The sequence below is a fragment of the Tupaia chinensis genome, unplaced genomic scaffold (assembly GCF_000334495.1).
Source record: "Tupaia chinensis unplaced genomic scaffold, TupChi_1.0 Scaffold139897_1, whole genome shotgun sequence".
Taxonomy (NCBI): Eukaryota; Metazoa; Chordata; class Mammalia; order Scandentia; family Tupaiidae; genus Tupaia; species Tupaia belangeri.
Genome location: NW_006199776.1, coordinates 301,639 through 320,630, shown reverse-complemented (window position 1 = coordinate 320,630; position 18,992 = coordinate 301,639).

Below are 18,992 nucleotides of genomic sequence, written 5' to 3'. Positions count from 1 at the left end.
TGCAGGTGCAGGTGCGTGCGTGCCCAAAATCCAGAGAGGAGAATGGAGGAGAAGGGATTGTGGTGTGGCCATCCCCCCTGGGGGGGTGATTTGTTGCCTTCTCTTTGTGTCTGTCTCTCTGGTGAATGCATGCTCCCTATGGCAAAAATCTTTCTCTCTAAAAAGAAAAAAAGAAAATAGACTTTTTCTCAGCAGTAATCCAAGTCAGAAAAAAAGAAAATCTACGTATTTAAATTATTGAAAGCAATAAAAACCTGTCAATCTAAAATTCTATGTCCAGTGAAAATACCTTTCAAAAAGAATTATAAAGTAGTCTCTTTTAGAAATACAGAAACTGGAGACTAGCAGATGGTGTGGAGGTTAAGGAGGCTGGATCCCACATGACTGACTGCATGGTTGGATTCCCGGACCTACTGGTTTGAAAATCACATCAGGTGTGTGTGCATGCATGCCCAAAGTCCCAAGAGGAGAACGGAGGAGAAGAGCTTGTGGAGTAGCCATCTCCGTTGGGAGGTACTGTTCACTTTCCTTTTCTCTCTGGCCAATACATGTGGCTTACAGCAAAATAAAAAAAGAAAAAAGAATTTCTCACTAGCAGAGTTGTACTCCAAGTAGGGATGAAGGAAGTCCTTTAGACAGAGGGAAAATGTCATCAGCTAGAAATACGGGCACACAGAAGGAAAGAAGAACACTGACAATGATGAAACATGGGTAAACATAGACGTCCTGGGCGTTTTCTCTTCTCTAGAAATTGCTTTAAAATATAACTGCTTAAAATGAACAAGACCGTACTACAGAGTTTATAACACGTGTGGAAGTAAGACGAATGATGCAATAAGACAAAGGCTGGGAGAGGGAAAATGGAAATACACGGTGGAAATGTTCCTTTACGGTGTGTGAAGTAAGTAAACTAACTGTAGGTGAGCGAGGATAGGGAAAAAGGTGTGCCAGTGTCTTCAACACGACCACTGAAAAAAGGAAAACCAAACAAAATAGAAAACCCACGTGGGGGACTGCTGATAGGTCAACAGAGATAGTATTAAAATGGGATCACCAAAATCTTCATCCAAAAGAAGCTTTGTAAGAGAGAAAAAAGAAAAAAAAGGAGAGGTGGGGCAGTAGACGATATCCAACAAGATGGCAGAGGTAAGCCCAGCCACATCAGTGGTTCCATTACATAGAAGTGGCCCAAACCCTCCAATGGGAAGAAAAGGAGTTGGGCCAGCCAGTGGTGTGGAGGCTAAAGCAGCTGGACCACATGGCTGACTGTGGACCCAGGGACTTCAGTAACACACCGGCTCATGTGCATGTGTACCCAACATCCCAAGAGGAGGATGGAGAAGGGATTGGAGTGTGGCCATACTCCCTGGAGGGTGCTTCTCAACCCCCACCACCTATCTCTCTCCTGCGAACACACACAACCACTAGCAAAGAAAAGGCAAAGAGTCAGATGTTGGGTGTAAAAAGCAAGTGTTGGGGCCAGCAGGTGGTGTGGTGGTGGAGGCAATGGACTCACATGTAGTTGACTGGAGTTCGAGGCCTGGATCTAGTGGACCTTGATACTCATGCCTGGCTTGTGTGCATGCATGCCCAAAATCCAGAGAGGAGAGTGGAGGAGAAGGGATTGCAGTATGGACATTCCCCCTGTGTGTGTGTGTGTGTGTATGTGATTTCTCACTTTTAGTCTTTCTGTCTCTCTGATGAGTGCACTTAACCTATAGCAAATATCTATTTAAAAAAATCAAGTGTCCACTAAAAGTACCTAAAAGACATGAACTTCACACATAAACACACAAGGTAAAAAAATAAAAGGACAAAAGATCGTATGTCATGCAGACGCTAGTTGGTGGGAAATGAGAATGGATTGGGTTTGGCAAAGATAAGTTAAATGAGATGCTAAATGATGAACTATAGGAAAAAAGTGATTAAATGATACTTTATTGAAATTAAAATGGTTCCTTCCCCAAAAGAGTTACAGAAACGAAAAGGCAAGTTCTTGACTGGAAAATGTTTTCTATACATGTAGTTGAGACTGTATGAAGAACACTTATAACTCAGTAATAATAAGCTAAACCACTCAATTTAAAGATGGCCAAAAGATTTGAACAAACACTTCACAAAAGAGATATATGGATTTCATATTACCACTTAAGAAGTTGCTCGATTTCAATAGTCCTTTATGTAAATGAAAATGACAACCAGGAAGCGCCACTCCCAAGGCCCCTCTCGAATCTCAGGGCTTACAAAGCCGAGGAGAAGTGCAGGCAGGTGCAGAAGCAGTGTGGTCTCACACACCCTGGGGACGTGAAGTCCAATGGGAAACCAAACACTTTGCCAATTCCATCTAAAGCAACACGTACGCTTCCCAAAAGATAGACAATCTGCTCCAGAACATTTATCCAAGAGAAGTGAAAGGATTTGATGTGTAAAGATGTCCATAGTATTAATAGCAGCTTTATTCTTTTTTTTTTTGGTGGTGGGGGGTTTCTTTGCTATAGGGCACGTATGCTTACTAGAAAGACAGAGAGAGAAAGAGAGACAGAAAGGATAAATTACCCCAGGGGGGATGGCCACGCCACAATCCCTTCTCCTCTATTCTCCTCTCAGGACCTTGGCACGCATGCACATGTGGCCGGCGTGAGTTTAAGCCACCGGGTCCGGGACTTGAACCGTGGTTGACTACATGGGAGTCCAGTGACATAGCCATTACGCCAATTGCTGGTCCCAGCAGCTTTATTCGTAACAGGAATGGTACAAATATCCATCATGAGGTGAACGGATAAGTGCTCCTGATGGTGGAAAAATAATCAGTGATGAAAACAATGAACTCTTGAATCTCACAGCATCATAGACAAATCTCACAATAATTATGCTGTGTAAAAGTCAGGTGCCACCTTAGAAAAAAGCACATCTATGATTCCAGCTCTGTAGGATGTTAAGGAATGAGTGGTGATGTGCAGGCCATCAGACAGAGCGTTAGTTGCCTGCAGAAGTGGGCAGAGGAAGGAGGGGATGGATGGGCAACATGGCGGGACAAGGATACACAGGGGGTCGTAGACATGTTCATCATCTGGAGTGTGACTGTTTTCTCAAGCGTATATATGTATGTCAAAATTGGGAACCAGCAGTTAGTGTAATGGCTATGTCGCTGGACTCCCACGTAGTCGACCGTGGTTCGTGTCCCGGACCCGGTGGCTTAAAACTCACGCCGGGTGCGTGTGCGTGCGTGCCCAAGATCCCGGGAGGAGACTGGAGGAGAAGGGATTGTGGTGTGACCATCCCCCCTGGGGGGTGATTTCTCGCTTTCTGTCTCTATGTCTCTCTGTCTGTCTGGTGAGTGCACGCGCCCTATAGTGAAAAAAATAAAAAAAACCCTCTCAAAAAAAAAATTAATCAAGTTGTAGTTTTTAACTAGGATTTTTTTTTTTAATATGCCAATTATACCTCAGTAAAGTTGTCAAGTGTTTTAAGGTGCCAGGTAATACTGTCACAGAGTTGGAAGGTCCTTGTAAGATATGGCTACCTGAATACAATGTGTACCTCTCTGACGCTGGTAACCTTCTGCACTGGGTGGGAGTTTGTGGATTTAGGCCAAGGGATGCCAGTGAGAGGACTTTTTTGATAAGAATGCTCAGAATTCTGCTGTTGGAACTGCTCAGTGTTTGGTTTGTTTTTGTTTGTTTTTGTTGTTGTTGTTTTTGCTATAGGCTTTCTTGCTATTTGGTTTTTGCACATGTACTCACTAGAGAGACAGAGAGGGGGAAAGTAAGAAATCACCCCACACCACAATCCCTTCTCCTCCAGCCTCCTCTCAGGATTTTGGGCACATACTCACATGTGCCCAGCATGATTTTCAAGCCTCCAGTCTGGGACATGAACCAAGGTTGACCATGTGGGAGTTCAGCACCTTAAGCACCATGCCATCTGCTAGCCCCAGCTGAAGGCTTGACTTTTTAGAATAACCCATGGTACTACACTATTTAATGTGCTCTACTTTCCACTGTATTGTAATATAGATTAACGGAAGGTGTAAGATGATCTGTGGCTTAAACAGAAAGATGGCACCTAGATAGCTCTGGAGTGGGTGGGTGTGGGTGCTAGAGACTGTAAGCAGGGGCAGTGGACAGTGGATGGTGGGTGTGAATGCAAGGTGGGGAGACATCTGACAGATGGAAAAATGTGAAGTTCTCTGTTGAAAAAAAGTTTATTGTATATGTCATGATGGCGATTGATGTAAAAAGTGAAATTAATCTGAAAATTAAAAAATTTTAAGATATAAAAAAGAAAAAAATTAGCTTTGGTAGTCATGATTTTGATTCTACAATAGAACACAGGCAGTAAAAATGCATGGAAATAACTAGGACACGAAATTACAGAGAATGGATTTCTAGAGCCACAGATACAATTAATGCCATTTAAAAATACTGTGAGGCCAGCAGGTGGCACAGTGGTTAAAGCGCTGGACTCCCACATGTCTGACCATGGTTTGAGGCCCAGACCAAGCAGCTTGAAAATCATACCAGGCAAAAATCCTGACAGGAGAATGGAAGAGAAGGGATTGTGGTATGGCCATCTCCCTTGGGAGGTGATTTCTCATTTTCTTTCTTACTGTCTCTCTGTGTCTCTTTCTTGGGAAGTGCATTCATCCTGTGGTAAAAACATTAGGAAAAAAATACTGAGTATGCACATATAGAGACACAGTATACTAGTTGACGTTAGGGTGAAGAAAAGGATAAATATTCTTCTGTTTGGAATACATTAATTTTATCTAATGGTTTCAACAAAAAATTGATTCTTAAAATGTCAAGGCAATAGTATCTTTCTTATACTTGTGTAAGAAATATTACAATGTCTCTGTTATCCAAGGAAGATCTAAGGGGAGCTGTGAGTCCTTGCAGTTGATTTGACTTTATTAGTAGAACCAAATTTTAGAAGGGGCATCTTGAACTCTGCTATTAAGACTTTAATGTTATTATCTTCATTGTATTACTAGGTCCCATTTTTTTCGGTCTTCAGAGTTCCACATTATAATCTTCAGTCCTCAAAAGGGGATTTGATGAAGAGCCCCCAAGAACATGATGGGGGGGGGGAAAGTGACAAATTACACACGGCCATGAAAATTGCTGTGGGCATTGTTAAACCACGGGAAAAGAAGTAAGAACAGTACCTTCCCCAAGGCTGCAGGGAACACTTACAATGCCCCAGGTGCACTGGGAGAACAGACTATGTTATGGTGCAGGTTGCACTATGATATTACAAAATGGAAAATTGTTACCTATTACAGAAGAAAGAAAATAGAACACGACCATGTACAAACCTTACGTAGCTTGGATTTATTCCATCTTTTACTGTATATATCAGGCCAGGAGCTGAGAGTTGATGACAACTGAAAGCAGGTACTCTTATACAAAAGGCAGTTAATTTAGAGAGTTTTTTGTTATAGGGCATGTGCGCTCACCTGAGAGACAGAGACACTTCAGGACATGAACCTGGGACCCTTCCATGTGGCTGCTGCACCATCGTGGCTGGCCAAAATATTTGTTTTTAACAGAGAAAAACAAATTGGGATTGCATGAATAAGAAGCTCATTACTTCTAGTTCCTTCTTTGGAAATTCTCTCTTCAAATTTATGGCATAGCAAAGATGCAGAAATCACTTAGTGATTTCTGTGCAAATCTATATGATGCTCGCATGCAGCTGAGACCCGTGGATCTCAATCACTCTTCATAGAATGGATCGCATTGATTTTTAAATTTTTTTTACAAAATATGCAACTAGTGTCTTCATTGTAAGGGTTTTAGTCAATTAAAATAAACTGTCAAACGGACTAAAATTTTTCAAAGGATTTTGTAGGAAGATCTTGTAATTTTGTTATAGAAAATTCTTAAATGATGCATCTACAATTATGCAAATATATTTGAAAGAGTAACATTGAATTCATGGGAAGATTAAATTATAACAAAATGATATTTTTATGGTACAACATGTAATGCATTCTGTGTGATAAAAACTCTCTTGCCCCTGTGGTAGAGACTGAAAGGCTGGAGGACATGAAAGCAGTGAAAATTGTTACGGACACTGGAAGTGTGGAAGTGGAAGGAGAGTGGGAGGGAGGAAGGGTATAGGGAAGGGAATCTGGGGGAAAAACAGAGAGCTAAGACGCTGTGGGATGCAGGAATGGTTTTTTACCTGTCGATGATGGGGTGTATAGTATTCTCAACTAGATAGGTCAGAAGTGTATATCATGCTGGGTAAATTCTCTTCATGATCTAAATGATGTATAGCAAGTGAATGTATAAATAATAATAAAAAATAAAAGAAAACCTCTCCTGACCATCTAATAGTGAGTCCAATGCTATTTAAATATACAGGTGACTATAGTGTAAACAGGCTTGTTTTGACATCATGAATTGTAGTTGATGTTCTAATTATTTATCACTTCCGCATATATCTTCAGAAAGAGTGGCTAATTGAACCATATATTCACACAGAATTCTGTAGAAGATTTTAATGAGGCAGAAAAATGTCAACATTTCAATGGGTGATAGGTTTTGTTCAGAGCAGCTGGAAGTTATGAATTGCCAATTAGGAAAACTTTGTAATCTGCGTAATCTATGTTGCTTGTCCAGGATTTATCTGAGTCTGCCAGCCATAAAGTTGGAAATAGAATAGAATAATGACCTGAAGGGGTCCCTTATGTTGATTAATATATTTGTATAAAATTGAAAAGTGTATACAAATATCTTGCAAATTGAACCAGCATAAAACTCAGCATTAAAAAGGTGAATCTTTATCATTTTAATTAGTAAAACCCACTATCTTGGTTTTATTGACTTTTTGTTGTTGTTCTCTACACAATATATGGTGAAGAAGGGAATGAAAATGAACTCGTGACCAACTGATTTGATCAATGTAGACTGTGTGAGTAGTTCATCCAGGTCTCAAAGCGGATTTTCATTCCCAAAGGAATTGTGTGATTTGTAGAACAAGAGGATTGTATACATGTAAAATAACTTTAAAAATTTTGTTTTTTGCACCTAATTTCACCAAATGTCTATTTAACAATTGATGTTGCAGAATCTATATAGAAAAAAAGTGTTCCATGGAGAATTCACATGAAAAAATGTGTACAAATGTCTCTACATGAGTAAATAGTTTTAGTAACAAAATTTCCTAAATAGAGAAAAAGGGCAGGCGGGATCTCTGCTTTTGTTGTGACTCTTTCTGGGAACAGCTCATAACACTGTAGTTAGAGTCTTTGTCTTGTAATTACTGTTCAGTACGGAAGAGTTCTTATTTGATTTATATACAAATATCTGGTCTTAGTTTACCAGAAGATAAATATAGAAAGCATAGAGGACTATTTGGTGGAAAGGTACATTATCCATAATAATATTGGAAAGACAATTTATTCTAATCAGCTAAATTGCCCTAATTAAAATGCACCAACTCTGACATTAAAATTCTGTTCTCCACTTGGAAAGTATTTCTGTCCTTCGACACCGATCCAGTGGTTACGAAAGAACATTACAACAAGATAATAATTACCCACTATGCCTTGTCACCATGTCCGTTTTTCCCATTGAGGAAATGACTCCAGTGTCACCTGAGAACAAAACACACTCTTATTTACTAAGGATGCCTGTATTTTTCCTTTTTTTGGTGATTTTTCCCTCTTACATATGTGGAGCCTCCTGTTAACGTATGCGTCTATGCTACCCTGCTGTGGGAAAGAATAGTAATTACATCTAATTAGAAAAGATTAAAATGCTAGGACTCACAGAAATAATGAATCCTGATTATGTTTTATACAAGACATAAATCCCAAACCTACATTTTACGCCTGAAATTACTTCCGCCCTGATCAGCGGCGCAGTAACAGTGCTGGGAATGTTTGTCGGTGCTCGTTTTGCTAAACGCAGTTTCTCCTGTCTGGCCTTGTCATGAAGAACCCCTCTTCTCCTAGCAGAGAGAGAGGGCAGCTTGTTTTTAACCCTCGTTTGTTTACAATGTACGAATTTTATTTATTTTATTTTAAGTGTGTCAAGTCACACTAACCTGTGAACACTAGATCATATCTGTGTTCAAAGAACTAATAAACAAAACCCTGCTTTCCTCCTTTATCGGCCGTAGGACCAAAACATAGTTTTCAATTTTACTAAGGTTTTTCAGGTTCAGGAAGATAAAATGCAATCTAGAGATGATTGTTTCCTTGAAAACAAAGACATTTTTTTTTTTCCATCATGGACTTGGTGTGAATGTCATTTCAACCATAGTCCTGCTCTCCAAGATCTCTCCCGCATGAAATCATCGCCCTGTAGCATGTGCGGTGTTCTAGCGGAGCAGAGGGAGACATTACACGCTAGTAGATTCGGCCATAAACACGTATGGGCATAAGAGATTGTCTAGATGGGAAGAGAAAAAGGAGCCACCATAAAAGCTTCAATAGGACTGAACTGTAATTCCAGAAGGCAAGAAGTTCCCATTCATCTACCTACTTACCCAGCATGGAGACGATGACTTTCTAAAATACAACGTGTTGAGAGAAAATATGTGACCAGGGACCAGCAGTTGGTGTAATGGCTATGTCGCTGGACTCCCATGTAGTTGACCATGATTCGAGTCCCATGCTCGGTGGCTTAAACTCATGCTGGGTGTGTGTGCATGTGTTCCCAAGAACCTGGGAGGAAAATGGAGGAGAAGGGACTGTGGTGTGGCCATCCCCCCGGGGGAGTGATTTCTTGTTTTCTGTCTTTTTGTCTTTCTGGTGCGCGGATGTGCCCTATAGCAAAAACCTCTCCAAGAAAATAAAAAAAGAAGAAAATATTTTATCTTAAAGCCATAGTGGGTGCGGCTCTGGCCATGGTTGTAGTTCTACTTGAGAACAGACAGGAGGAGCAGACTCAGCAAGGTGTATATTCCTGAGATCTCTGCTCAGGTCTCATAAAAAGGAGTTATTGAAATGCCTATGAGCAACATTACAGGCAAAAAGATGATAGGAAGCATGAAAAGAAATGTATATTAAATATCTGAGTTTCCTTTAGGGGCAGACATCGATAACATTATGCCATTCTGAATGAAGAGAAGAAAAATATTGTGCCTTCAAGCAATTGGGAATGGCTATTTTTAAAAGGAATGATTCTTCTATTGTAATATTTTTATGTGGACTTCTTTTTCAATTGCTTCTTTTGTGTGGAGTTTCAGAGGAAATAAATGCATATCATAAACCAAGAGCGGCATTTCAAATGGATTCTGTGAAGGTCACAATATAAAGATAACATTTTTAGTTCGATGTTGGAAACAAAATGAGTAAATATTTGCTCCCAAATACCATCTTACATAAAGTAGAGTTAAAGCATTTCTCTGACATGTCTTCATTTACTTGGAGCTCTCTCGGTGCCCTCCCTTACATGTAAATATCATGTCCGTTTCATGGTAAATAATACTAACCATCCGTTTGCCACATTCCTGACTCCTTTACCCCCTCTCTGCTTTATTTAGCAGATTCATTTGGCAGGACTATAACCCCAGGAAAACCAGTCTCTCATCCTGGTTTGCCTTTAGACCTGTGCAGGTGAACGTGACCAGAGAAAATACAAATAAATTCAAAATAAAACAAATCACAACTCTGCTGCCCTTCTCAAAGACCACACGTGTCAAATGGGTCTAGCCCTTGGTCCATGCTCACCATTCCCCACCACGTCCTCCCTCCCATCCCTTCAAATTCTGTACATTTTATCTCATTCCCAGATGATGATGATGACCTTGTTTCTTGTTGTCCCGAGAAAATTGAAATAATCAGAAGTGATATCTCATAGCTACCCGGCACCAGCACTGCTTTCTCATTTTTCATATGGAACTATCTGTGCTGCTTTGTAAATTCTGTTTCTTCAGTGTGTGCACAAAATCTATCCTGTCTTACCGACTCAAGGGCATTGCCCCAACAATTCCATCCCCCTCTTTCTCTATATCATTAAATTGTCCCTCTCTAAAGGGTCATTCTTACAAGAGTACACTAATCTTGCAATTTTACCAGTGTTATAAAATCTTACTCCATTTTAACTACCAGTTAGCTTTTTTTTCTTTTTTGCTGTCGTTTATAAGAGAATTCCTTGAACAGGCTCCCTGTATACGTGGTTCTCCTCTTCTTCCTTCAGCTCATTACCATCAGACTCTCACCTCTACCACATCGTAAAAATTGCTCTTAGAAAGATCACCGGAGACCACACACAGAAAAGACCGCCAACTCACCCTTGGTCCTTTCTTACTTGGCCTTCAGCCTTCAGCAGCGTCCACACAGTCCGTCCCTCCTCAACTACCAGTTAGCTTTTTTTTCTTTTTTGCTGTCGTTTATAAGAGAATTCCTTGAACAGGCTCCCTGTACACGTGTTTCTCCTCTTCTTCCTTCAGCTCATTACTATCAGACTCTCACCTCTACCACATCATAAAAATTGCTCTTAGAAAGATCACCAGAGACCACACACAGAAAAGACCGTCACCTCACCCTTGGTCCCTTCTTACTTGGCCTTCAGCCTTCAGCAACGTCCACACAGTCCATCCCTCCTCCTTGACAACTTTGTTACTTGGCTTCCTGGTAGCACGTGTTCCTGACTGTGCCCCCACAGCACTCTTCTTTATTAATCTCCTCACTGTTTTCTGTGTGTGATTCCTTTGCTATCTAAGAATATTTCATGCAAGTACAGAACACTAGACAAATAACGAACAAGAACAATCTGCTTTGCAAGTTAATAACAAGTTCCGGTCACGGGTAGGAGTAAAAGCCTTTAAATCTTCCCAACAGAGCAAGCGTGTGTTTGCTCCAGACTTCTTCCACCTGCAGAGCCCCGGCTAGTCTGTTCCGGCAGCTATTACAAAACACCGTAAACTGGGTGGCTTATCAACTTTAGAAATTATTTTCCACAGGTTGGGGGCTGAGCAGTCCAAGATCCAGGAGACAGCACGTTTGGGGCCGGTTCATGGATGGACTCTTCTTGCTCCGTCCTAATATCATGGAAAAGGTAAGGAAGCTTTGCTAGGCTATTTTCATCAAAGCACTAATCCTCTCCTGAAGGGCTTTGCCCTCATGACCTACTCACCTTCTACCTCCTAATACTATCACCTTGGGTATTAGAGTTTCATTACATGACATCTGGAGAGACAGAACTTTCAGGCCAAAGCATTCTGTCCCTAGTACCCCCAGTTCAGATCCTTGACAAATGCAAAACAGATCCACTCCATCCCAATAACCTTAAAATCTTTAGCTCATTTTAGCACCAACTTGAAGTTTGAAGTCCAAAGCCTCTCGTGAGTTTTATCTAAATCACATAATGGTGGGCCTCAAAGTCTGAACCTTTCTGAGGCAAAGCACTCTGCAGTCGTGAATCTGTGATGTCAAATGTTACGTTCTTCCCGAATACAATGGAGGGACAAGCACAGGATGGACACAGCTGTTACAGGAGGGAGAAGTAGGGAACAAGAAAGCAGGGGCTGGTCCTGATGTAGTCCAAGACCTTAAGGCTTCAGAATAATCCTTGGCTTGCTGTTTTACCCTCTAAGCCTACCGGGACAGAAGTCTCACTTTCTGGACCCACTGAAGTAGCAGTCTCATGTCCATAGCCTTGCCTGTCCTCATGACTGTGGGTGCAGCCCATGCCCTAGATCTCATAATCTGCAGTCATGTGGGCCTGACTATCCTTAGCTGGAATTTCATGCCAGTGGCTCTACCTGTCTAGAGTTGTGGGGTTGGGCCTGCCACCATAGCTTTGCAAGGCCTTGTCTTAGTAAGGGCCTTCTGTAATGGTCCCATCTCTCTGGCCATTCTCTGTTTGGTTCCCATGGTTCTCAGGGTGGCCTTTGAAAATCTAGGTGAAGGCAGTCACTCCTCCAACTTCCCCCTCCATCCTACACCCTTGGTTTTGCTAGGCATGGAGCTTGCTGCACTGGGAGCAGCCAAAGGACACTGTTATGGAGGGCAGAGAGTGAATTATTAATGTGAGGTGGCACCAGGCAATCGGGGTCCTGCCTTTGATATCATTCTGCCTACCATGGCCCGACACTTGGGGTCTGTGATGAAGAAGCAGCTCCAGCGATCTCTGAAATGACTTCAGGGTCCTTCCTTCATTGTACTGGACAACGAATAGGTCCTGGATGCTGGGTAGATGACTGACTAATCTTTCCATGGTCTCAATGAATAGCTTTTATATTCTGCTGAGGTGGCTGATCCATATAAATTCATACAATCTCTTCATCAAGTAGTTGCTTGGCTATAACCTTGTCTTCTCCTAAATAAGCTTTCTTATTTTTTTTTTCCATATGGTTCGGCTGAGGGACTTTTGAATTATGATTCCCTCTTGATTAATAATTCTATGTTTAATCATTTCTCTTTTCTCACATTTAACTGCAGGTATTCGATAGAAGCCACATTGCACCTTCAACACTTTGCTTAGAAATTTCCTCAGCCACATATCCGATTTCATCACTCACAAGTTCCTTGTCCCATAAAACACTAGGACATGAATATAATTCAGCCAAATTCTTTGCTGCTTTACAACAGGGATGACCTTTTCTCCATTGCCCAATACTATGTTTTTCATTTCCAACTAAGACATCATCGGATTGACCTTTACCATCCGTATTTTTACCAACATTCAAGTTATGACTACTTTGGATTCTACATGCAAACCGAGGCTTTTTTAAAAAAAATACATGTATGTTTCCTCTCTTCTTTTGAGCCCTCACCAGGAACACACTGAACTTATTTCATGGCTATGTAAGGTTTTTCTAACATCACACCCACAATATGTATATATTTTTCTTTTTTGGGGGAGGCTTTTGCTATAGTGTACATGTGCTCACCAGAAAGAGAGACAGAAAGCGAGAAATCACACCCTGGGGGGATGGCCACACCGCAATCCCCTCTACTCCATTCTCCTCTCGGGATCTTGGGCATGCACACACACATGGCAGGCCTGAGTTTAAGCCACTGGGTCTGGGACTCGAACTGTGGTCAACTACATGGGAGTCCAGTGACATAGCCATTACGCTAACTGCTGGTCCCACACCCAAATTCTTGCAGCCTCTACTCATCCTCAGTTCCAAAGCAGCTTCCACATCTCAGTGTTTGTAATGGCGGCACCCCCGCTGCATGGCACCAATTTTCTTAGTCTATGTGGACTGATCTAACAACATAGTATAAACTGGGTGACTTATAGACAGCAGAGATTTCTCTCATGGCAGATTCAGTGTCTGGTGAAGCCTCACTTTCTGGTTACTAAACGGCACTTTTGCAGTGTCCTTGTATAGGTTTTCAGGCACATTTTTACGGGTACTAATCCCATTTGCAAACCTTTTCCCTCATGACCTAATAACATTTCCACAGTTTCCATCTCCTAATGCCATCACCTTGAGGGTTAGTGTTGCAATATATGACAATTTGGGGGACGTAACATTCAAGCTAACACCCCCCTCTGGCCCCCTTTTGACTTTTGACTTTGGTCTTCATACTCACCTGCAGCTGTCATTTGGCTGGTGGAGCAGGGAGAATGAAAGTATAAACATTACATAATGCGAGATTTGGGTAGGGTGGTATTTTGGGCACATTTGTACCCTATCCTAAGTATTAAAAAGCCTCAATTTTCTCCCCTTGCTTTTGATTATATTTTAAATAATTCAATTGAACTCATGCTTTGAGCATTTTTACCCAGTCTATAAAACTTTCTGTTTCAAAATATTGGGAATAGCTACCTGATAGTGTACAAGGCTCCCCTGGCTCAAAATTATTTCTTTTCTACCAAAACTTCCTTTTCCTAATCTTTTATTGTTGGTGGACCTTCAGACTCTGTCCTTTTCCCTTATCTCTATCTGCACTCATTGCCCTAACTCACTCATTCTCAGCAATGTAAGAACACCTGTATACTGATGCCTCCTAAGTACATAGTTATGTTCCGATTTCTTCATTGAACTTCATACCTTCCCAGTGTACATCTGCTTTTCAGTGTCTAGTAAACATCAGCAACTCCACATGTCCAAACCTAAACTAATTGTCTCCAAATATCTGCTTGCCCTATAGCATTTTCTATCCCTGTTGATGCCAACTCTGTCTTTCAATTACTCATGCTAAAAACCTCAAAGCCACTATTCTCTTTTATTTTTCCTTATAATTCACATCCAAGCGCCAGCACACTGCCCCTGGCTGCATCTAATCCCCCAGTCTCCCTCAAATGACTCCAACAGCGTAGAGCCTGACTCTTCTGCTTTCACTCATCCTATTGCCGCCAGAGTCTATTCCGACATCGTCCCCAGTGTTTTAAAACTCTAAGACAGACCATGCTACAACTCCGCTACACTTTTGTTCTGATGAGTTCCCTGTTGTTGTTGAGAACAAAGTCCAAATCCTTTCCATCCATTGTAAGTTTCCACATAGTTGGCTCCTGAATATAATCTTTCTGATCTCTTTTCCCACACCCTTTCCTTTTCGACTGTTTTCCTTATGATTTTCTTTATAATTCCTCAAGCACTCAAGGGCCTTTGCATGGGTTGTTCCTCTGTCTGGAGTGCTTTTCTTTCTAGAATCTATGTGTCTCTCAACTTCCTTTTCTTTTTTTTTGGAGAGGTTTTTGCAATAGGGCGTGTGCGCTTGCCAGACACAGAGAGAGACAGAGAGACAGAAAGTGAGAAATCACCTCCCAGGGGGGATAGCCACGCCGCTATCCCTTCTCCTCCATTCTCCTCTCAGTATCTTGGGCACGCACACACCTGCGCCTGGTGTGAGTTTTAAGTCAGCGGGTCCGGGACGTGAACCGCGGTCGAGATTGCATGGGAGTCCAGTGACATAGCCATTACACTAACTGCTGGTCCCTCTCTCAATGTTCTTATGCCATTGCTCAAAACTTACCTTCTCAATGACATCTATCCTGAGCATCCTATTTTATTTTATTTCCACTTTTAAAAATTTTCCAAAGGGCATGTGTGCTTACTAGAAAAAGACAGAGAGAGAGAAGGAAAGTGAGGAAGCACCCCTCATTGGGGATGATTGTGCTGCAATCCCGTCCCGTCTCTTCCATTTCTCCTCCTATCAGGATTTGAGGAGGAGCACAGATGCACACGTATCCAGCATGTTTTTCATGGCACTGTGTCAGGGACGTAATCACACAGATACGTGGCATCCACACCTTAACCACCATGCCACCGACTGGTCCCTAAACACACTATTTTAAATTATAACTTGACTTCATACTCCCACTCTTTTCCTTCTGTACTCTGATCAAACATATCATTTACTCTATTTCTCGTTTTTTATTGCCTATCTTACTGTCTTCCATAAACAAAGCCACTCAAGGAAAGAGATCCTTCTTTTGTTCACTGCAACCAGAGGTCCTCACAGGTTAGTGTGTAGCAGAGTCACCTGGAGGGTTTGTTCAGTCACACACTGCTGGCCCCACTACCAGAGTTTCTGACTGAAAGGTACGTCAGGGGGCCCCAAATTTGCATTTCTATGAAGTTCCTAAATGATATTAATAGTGTTACTCTGGGATCTCACTTTGAAAAACACTGACCTAGGAAACACCTGGCACCTGGTAAGTGTCCAATGAAGAGCTATTGCAAACGTGACTGAAGTTCTGTGTCACTTTACTCTGGAGTTCTGAGTACTGTTTGATTACTTTAGATATGTCAATTTCACTTTTTTTTTTTTTTTTTGTAAATTCCCTATACACACTCCTTATCACTTTCTTAGGATGTTTATTAACATTGTTTATGTAGTGAAGATATTGACTATCTGGTACATGTTCTTGCTTTGACTTTGGCCATTAAATATGGTTCATGTGTTTTTATGAAGGTGCTTTTAAATTTATGCCATCAAAGTTGTTAACAATCATGTGTAAACTGTGATTTTACATGCCAATTTAGAAAGTCTTTTCCATTTTAAGATTAGATACATGTTCACAAACATTTCCATTTAGTGTTTTTGTTCTCGTTTTCTATTTAACTCTTTAATCCATGTGCTATTTCATATATGATACTTAAAAAGGTCTATTCATCTAGCTTTCATATATGAGTCAGTAACTGAAAGTTTATATTAACTGTATAGTAGTCTTTACTATGTAGTAGGGCAATTTTGTCCTTATTCTTTTCCTGAAGTGTTTGATAATTTTCTTTTTACAGGAGAAGCTTTGTCAAATGAAGAGAAGTCTTGCTGAAAGTTTTACTGAAACTGATTTAATGCTATAGATTAACATTTAGGGAATTATATTTGTACAGTACATAAAAATAAGTTTTGTTAGTTAAGATCATAGAATAATCCTAAACTAAGTTATATTTTTTGTGTCTCTCGGTATATTTTTGTAGTTTTCTCACATATTCTATACTCTGTAATTCTCACTATGTTCATTTTAAAGCCTTATATATTTCTGTGAATATGATAAAATTTCCACTATATATCTCCTAATTATTATTTTCACATATGTAAGTGATTGATTTTTATGTCTATAACTTTAATAAAGGCCTCCTTATTCATCTATCCTTCTGAATTTATTAATATTTGTTTGTCTATTTCTCCTTTGTGTTCAGAAAGAACATCATACCACCTATAAGCCAGTGTGATATTTTATTCTTTTTGTATTTGTTTGTCATGTTTAATGTCATATTTCGTTTTCTTGTTCCATTGTACTAGGCAGGAATTCCATTAGTTAACTTAATGCCGATATTAGTAGCTACCTTTTTGGAAGTTATTTGCTTCATGATATTATGTACTTTTATGTCATATAACTACATGTTTATTATTAGTTTAGAAAGATGTTTTAAAGTAAGAATAAAATTGAAATAGCATCAATTATTTTGTAAATTTACAAGGCTGAGAGATGTAAAGAAATGCAGAAAAGAATTTCGCAACCTCGACAGATGTTCAGTGGTGAAAATTTGAACAAGTTATGGAGTTACCATTTTGAATTTGAGATGAAGTTTATTTTAAAAATACATGCCATACATACATGTATGTTTGTATGCATGTACTTAGGGTACGTATTTATTAAATAAATATGCATACCTGCAGTTCAAACTACCCCACAATGAAAAGGACTACAGCCTATCCATCGCCGTTACTGCCCTCTCCCTATGTGCAATGTACACTGTACTGAAACGTGAAGTGCAACGGGGAGGCTGAGCTGGCTCTACTATGAAGGAATTCCTGTTTGTTGAAATAAAAGCAAACCAAAAAATAAATAAAAAGCAGTAAAGAAAATATAATACTCAATTTTATAGCATAGTTCGTCAGTGCAAACAGAGCACGGATGAAGATAAAATTAACACACTAAAAAAACAAGCATGGGGACCAGCAGATGGTGTAATGGTTACGTTGCTGGACTTCCACGTAGTTGATTACAGTTCAAGTCCCATACCTGGCAGCTTAAACCTCACGCCAGGTGCGTGTGTGTGTGTGTACCCAAAATCTTGAGAGGAGACTGGAAAAGAAGGGACTGTGGCATGTCCATCCCCCCAGGGGGTTATTTCTTGCTTTCTGTCTCTCTGTCTAGCGCACATGCCATATAGCAAAAATCTACCTCAAAAAATAAAAAAAAAAGGATGGAATAGTTCATTTCATAAAGATATTCACATTTTTCTTGAGACAGAATATGCTCTGAAACATGTAGGGTTGTCTAATCGAACAGACTGACTTTAAAATTATAGATGGGGGGACCAGCAGTTGGTGTAATGACTATACATCGCTGGACTCACATGTAGTTGACTGCGGTTCGAGTCCCGGACTTGGTGGTTTAAACACACACCAGGCATGTGTGCATGCATGCCCAAGATCCCAAGAGGAGAATGGAGGAGAAGGAATTGAGGTGTGGCCATCCCCCCTGTGGGGGTGATTTCTAGCTTTCTGTCTCTTGGTCTCTCTCTTTCTGGTGAACACATACACCCTATAGCAAAAACCTCTCCAAAAAAATTAAAGTTATAGATGTGTATAAATGTTTGTTCCTTTAAAGAAACAAAATATTTTATAAGAAAAGAGAGAGGGAGAGACACAGAAGTATTTTTGATAGGGTCTCACTGTATAGACACCCTCCTACTTCAGCCTTCCAATGAACTAGGATTACAGGTGTGTACATGTGTGCTTGAGGTGCTCAGTTTGGCATGAGAACCAAACACAGACCTCCCGAGCACCTTTGAGCCTCTGAAGCAGTGACCAGCGGTTCTGTGTGCCACGACAGTGGACCTTCAGGTGTTTATAAATTTAATTAACTGTGTACCAAGCTGACGTGGGGAAGTCAAAACCTTGGACATCTCAGAGGTCTCTCTGGGTCTTTGGCTGAAAGGGTGGATTCTTTCTGTCTACTGGTGTTTATTCCTTCTGGTAAACAGTAGACAAACAAGGTTGACTTAGTTGTCTGATGTTCGAGTTAAAACACCAGACCAGCCAGCAAAGGTCAGTACGGTGCTATTTGGAGTCGAGTTGTTGGTAGGGTAATGTCTAGCTTTTTTGCTTTTTAAGTTTGTCTGGGTCTTTGGCTGAAAGGGTGGATTCTTTCTGTCTACTGGTGTTTATTCCTTCTGGTAAACAGTAGACAAACAAGGTTGACTTAGTTGTCTGATGTTCGAGTTAAAACACCAGACCAGCCAGCAAAGGTCAGTACGGTGCTATTTGGAGTCGAGTTGTTGGTAGGGTAATGTCTAGCTTTTTTGCTTTTTAAGTTTGTCTTAAATATATTATTTATTTATTTAGAGAGAGATTTTTGCTATGGGAGGCCTGAGCTTGCTGGAAAGGAGAGAGACACAGAGGCAGAAATCAGAAATTGTCCCCCCAGGATTGCCATGCTGCAATCCCTTCTCCTTCATTCTTTTCTTGGGATTTTGGGCATGACACATACCCAGCATGAATGTCAAGCTCAGGTCTGGGACTCAAACTGCAGCTGGCCAAATGAGAGTCTAGTGCCTTAATCACTACACCACCTCTTAGCCCCAAGTTTGGTCATTTCCTTTTTTTTTTTTTTTTT